The sequence below is a fragment of the Choloepus didactylus genome, chromosome 14, assembly GCF_015220235.1.
Source record: "Choloepus didactylus isolate mChoDid1 chromosome 14, mChoDid1.pri, whole genome shotgun sequence".
Lineage (NCBI taxonomy): Eukaryota > Metazoa > Chordata > Mammalia > Pilosa > Megalonychidae > Choloepus > Choloepus didactylus.
In genome coordinates, this window is record NC_051320.1 from 71,560,777 (window position 1) to 71,566,190 (window position 5,414).

Consider the following 5,414-nt stretch of genomic DNA (forward strand, 5'->3'; position numbering starts at 1 on the left):
TGATTAGCAAATTTGGACTGCTGAATAAAAGTTCTAAGCACAGATAAGCCAAGAGCAGGCATGAAAAGAACCTGGGGGATTAGGTCCTGGAAGAGAGGAGGCAGGGCTAACAAAATTAAAAAAAAAAAAAAAAAAAAAAACAGAGACATCTGGAGTTGAAGGTGTTCAGAATACTGGGAAAGTGCTGGGCTCCAAGAAAAAGGAGATGGGTACCAAATCCAGCACTCATTTGCAAACCTGGGGAGCTGTGGTCCCCCTCTTAAATAGATTTTTCTTTTCTTTTCTTTTCTTTTCTTGCTCTGGGAATCTTTATCTTTATACTCTTCAATAGCCCATCATAGCTCCTGTTTCAGCACTGCCCCAGGCAAGGGTGGAATTAAAGATGTCTGAAAATATTCAGGTGATAGAGATAATAGCCTAATGGGCATTTCCTTAAATAATCTAAACTGTGACTGACAAAACTTGGTGGCTAGGGAAAGGCCTTGAAAAGGGATTTCTTTCTTTCTTTCTTTCTTTCTTTCTTTCTTTCTTTCTTTCTTTCTCTTTCTTTCTTTCTTTCTTCCTCTTCTTTCATTTTAAAAAATAACTATTCTAAGTAGCTCTTTACAGAAAGCCTAAGGTATTTGCAATTGGCCACTGGACTCAGGCAAGGGCAAAGCTAAAATAAGTCCAAGAGACAAAGAAATGAGTCTAGTGGGGAAGATAATTCCCTAAAGGGCTTAACTTCCCTAAGAAAAGGAGGGGTGGGGCCCAGCTCAACTGGCAGTGCTCCTTCAGAGAACTTAGACCCCAGGGGCTGGAAAACAGAAACCAGCTTGAGTCAGCCATGCCCCTGGCAGGGACAGGGTCTGTGGAGAATTAAAGGCACCTGTGGCACTTCCTTACAATGGTGGGGAGCTTCAGGCTGACAAGTGCAACCTACTTGACAGGATAGGAAAAGCACAGAGTCTAGGGCTTCACAGGAGGGTCTGACAACTTGCAAGGTCTCATTCCCAGGGAAACTTCATACCCTCCTCCTGAGACCTGAGCCTGTCTGGACTGGGAAAATCTGATTGGGGTCAATTATATCTAGGGAGACACTCTCACAAAAAGGTTACAAAGAGGCAGGGCAAGAAACAGAAAAACAAGAGATGAAAAATTCTGATCAACTAAACAGAAGCTATGTTAGAGATCCAGAATTCATTGAACTGAATGCCAAAAAACAGATAGAGAACAAAGCCAACCAACAAGAAAGCCCTAGGTAAATAAGTGAAAATACACCCCAAAATAAACTAATCAAGAATATCGGATGCCTAGACAGCTAAAAATAATGAGCCATACTAGGAAACATGAAAATATGGACCAGCCAAAGGAACAAGCTAACACTTCAACAGAAATACAGGAATTGAAACAAATAATTAAAGATGTTCAAACAAACATGCTAAATCAATTCAAAAATCAAATCAATAAGCTGAGGGAAGATATGGCAAAAGAGATGAAGGATATAAAGAAGATAATGGGTGAACATGAGGAAGAACTTGAAAGTTTGAAAACAAATGGCAGAACTTATGGCAATGAAGGGCACAATAGAAGATTTGAAATACATAATGGAGACATACGATAGTAGATTTGAAGATTTGAAGAGGAAGAAGAAAGGATCAGTGAACTTGAAGACAGAACATTTGAAATCATACACATAAAAGAACAGATACAGAAAAGAATGGGAAAATACAAGCAGGGTCTTAGGTAACTGAACGACAACATGAAGAACACAAATATACATGTCATGGGTGTCCCAGAAGGAGAAGAAAAGGGAAAAGGGGCAGAAAGAATAATAGAAGAAATAATCACTGAAAATTTCCCAACTCTTATGAAAGACATAAAATTACAGATTCAAAAAGTGCAGTGTACCCCAAACAGAATAGATCTCAATAGACCTACTCCAAGACACTTGCTGATCAGATTGCCCAATATCAAAGTCAAAGAGAGAATTCTGAAAGCAGCAAGGGAAAAGCAATTCGTCACATACAAGGGAAGCTCAATAAGACTATGTACAGATTTCTCTGCAGATACCATGGAGGCAAGAAGGCAGTGGTATGATATATTTAAGATAATGTTAGAGAAAAACTGCCAACCAAGAATTCTGTATCCAGCAAAATTGTCCTTCAAAAATGAGGGAGAGATTAAAATATTTTCAGACAAGCAGACACTGAGAGAGTTCATGAATACAAGATCAGCACAATAGGAAATACTAAAGGGAGTGCTACAGGCTGATAGGAAAAGACAGAAGAAAGAGGTGTGGAGAAGAGTGTAGAAATGAAGATTATCAGGAAGGGTAAAAAAAGAGAGAGAGGAAGAAATAAGATATGAAATTTAAAATCCAAAACACAAAATGACAGAAGAAAGTAGTGCCTTACAGTAATAACGCTAAATCTTAATGGATTAAACACCCCAATGACATACACTGGTAGAATGGATTAAAAAACAAGATCCATCTTTATGCTGTCTACAATAAACTCACTTTAGATACACAGGCAAAAATAGGCTGAAAGTAAATTTGGAAAAAGATATTTCATGCAAACAACAATGAGAAAAAAGTGGGAGTAGCTATATTAATATCAGACAAATTAGACTTCAAATGTTAAATAATTAAAAGCGGCAAAGAAGGGCACTATATTTTAATAAAAGGGTCAATTCATCAAGAAAACATAACAATCATAAATATTTATGCACTGAGTCAGAGTCCCCAAAATACATGAGGCAAACACTGACAGCACTGAAGGGAGAAGTAGATAATTCTACAGTAATAATTGGAGACTTCAATACACCACTTTCATCAATTGATAGAACATCTAGACAGAGGATCAATAAGAAACAGAGGTGTAGAATTGTATGATAAATGAACTAGACTTGACAGACATTTATAGAACACTACATACCACAACAGCAGGAAACATATTTTTCTCAAGTCCTCATGGATCATTCTCTAGGATAGACCACATGTTGGGTGACAAAGCAAGTCTCAACACATTTAAAAATATTGATATTATACAAAACGCTTTCTTGGATCATAAAGGAATGAGTTGGAAATAAAAAACGGACAGAAAGTTGGAAAATTCACAAATATATGGAGGCTAAACAACACACTCTTAGACAACCAGTGGATAAAGGAAGAAATTACAAGCGAAATTAGTAAATACCTCTGTGCCAGTTTGAATGTATTGTGTCCCCCAAATGCCATTATCTTTGATGTAATCTTGTGTGGGCAGACGTTTTGGTGCTGATTAGATTTGCTTGGAATGTGCCCCACCCAGCTGTGGGTGATGACTCTGATGAGATATTCCCATGGAGGCATGGCCCCACCCATTCAGGGTAGGCCTTGATCAGTGGAGCCATATAAATGAGCTGACTCAAAGAGAAGGAACTCAGTGCAGCTGTGAGTGACGTTTTGAAGAGGAGCAAGCTTGCTAGAGAGGAACGTCCTGGGAGAAAGCCATTTTGAAACCAGAACTTTGGAGCAGATGCCAGCCACGTGTCTTCTCAGCTAACAGAGGTTTTCCAGACACCATCTGCCATCCTCCAGTGAAGGTACCCAATTGCTGATGTGTTACCTTGGACATTTTATGGCCTTAAGACTGTAACTGTGTAGCCAAATAAACCCCCTTTTTATAAAAGCCAATCCATCTCTGGTGTTTTGCATTCTGCAGCATTAGCAAACTAGAACAACCTCAAAGCAAATGAAAATGAAAACACAACATATCAAAACCTTTAGGATGCAGCAAAGGTGGTGTCAAGAAGGAAATGTAGTGCCCTAAATGTCTATATTAAAAGAGAAGAAAGAGAAAAACTTGAGGAATTAACTGATCACCTGGAAGAACTAGACAAAGAACAGCAAACTGACCCCAAAACAAACAGAAGGAAATAAATGAAAAGGATTAGAGCAGAAATAAATGAAATTAAGAACAGGAAAACAATAGAGAGAATCAACAAAGCCAGAATTTTGGATCTTTGAGAAAAATCAATAAAATCGATGGGACCTTTGCTAGGCTAAAGAAAAAAAAAAAAAAAAAAAAGAGCAGATGCAAATAAACACAATTAGAAATTGGAAAGGGGACATTACTACTGACCTCACAGAAATAAAGGAGTTAATGAGAAGATACTCTGAGCTAGTATATGCTAATAAACTAGACAACTTACACAAAATGGACAACCTCCTAGAAAAGCATGACCAACCAGCATGGACTTGAGAAGAATTAGATGACCTCAACAAACCAATCACAAGTAAAGAGATTGAGTCAGTCATCAAAAAGCTTCCAAAAAAGAAAAGCCCAGGACCAGATGGCTTCACATGTGAATTCTACCAAGCATTCAAGAAAGAATTAGTGCCAATCCTGTTCAAACTCTTCAGAAAAATTGCAGAGGAGAGAAAGCTACCTAAGTCATCCTATGAAGCCAACATCACCCTAATAATAAAGTCAGACAAAGATACAACAACAACAAAAAAATTATAGACCAATGTCCTTAATGAATAGAGATGCAAAACTCCTCAACAAAATACTCACAAATCAAATCCAACAGCACTTTAGAAGAATTATACACTGAGACCAGGTAGGATTTATTCCAGGTATGCAAGGCTGGTTCAACACAAGAAAAGCAATTAATGTAATATACCACATCAATATATCAAAGCAGAAGAACCACATTACCGTCTCAATTAATGCAAAAAAGGCATTTGACAAAATTCAACATCCTTTCTTGATGAAAACACTTCCAAGGAAAGGAATAGAGGGAACTATCTCAATATAATAAAGGCAACATATAAAAAATCCACAGCTAACATCATATTCAATGGGGAAGGACATCCTACTCTATTTGCAGAAATAGAAAAACCAATAACCAAATTTATCTGGAAGGGGAAGGTGCCCTCTAAGATCAGGAACAATACAAGGATGCCCACGGTCACTATTGTTATTCAACATTGTGCTGGAATTTCTAGCTAGAGCAATTAGGCAAGAAAAAGAAATAAATGGCATGCAAATTGAAGACAAAGAAGTAAAACTTTCACTGTTTGCAGATGACATGATCCTATATGTAGAAAATCCAGAAAAATCTACAGCAAAGCTACTAGAGCTAATCAGTGAATATAGCAAAGTGGCAGGCTACAAGATCAACACAAAAATCTATGGTGTTCCTATACACAAGTAATGAGCAACAGGAGGAGGAAATCAAGAAAAAAAACTCCATTTACAGTAGCAACCAAGGTAATCAAGTACTTAGGAGTAAACCTAACCAAGACCACAAAAGTCCTATGTACAGAAAACTACAAGAAACTGCTAAAAGAAATCAAACAGGAGCTAAAAAAAATTTGTAGAACATACGTGCTCATGCATTGGAAGACTAAATATAGTTAAGATGTCAATTCTATCTAAATTGAT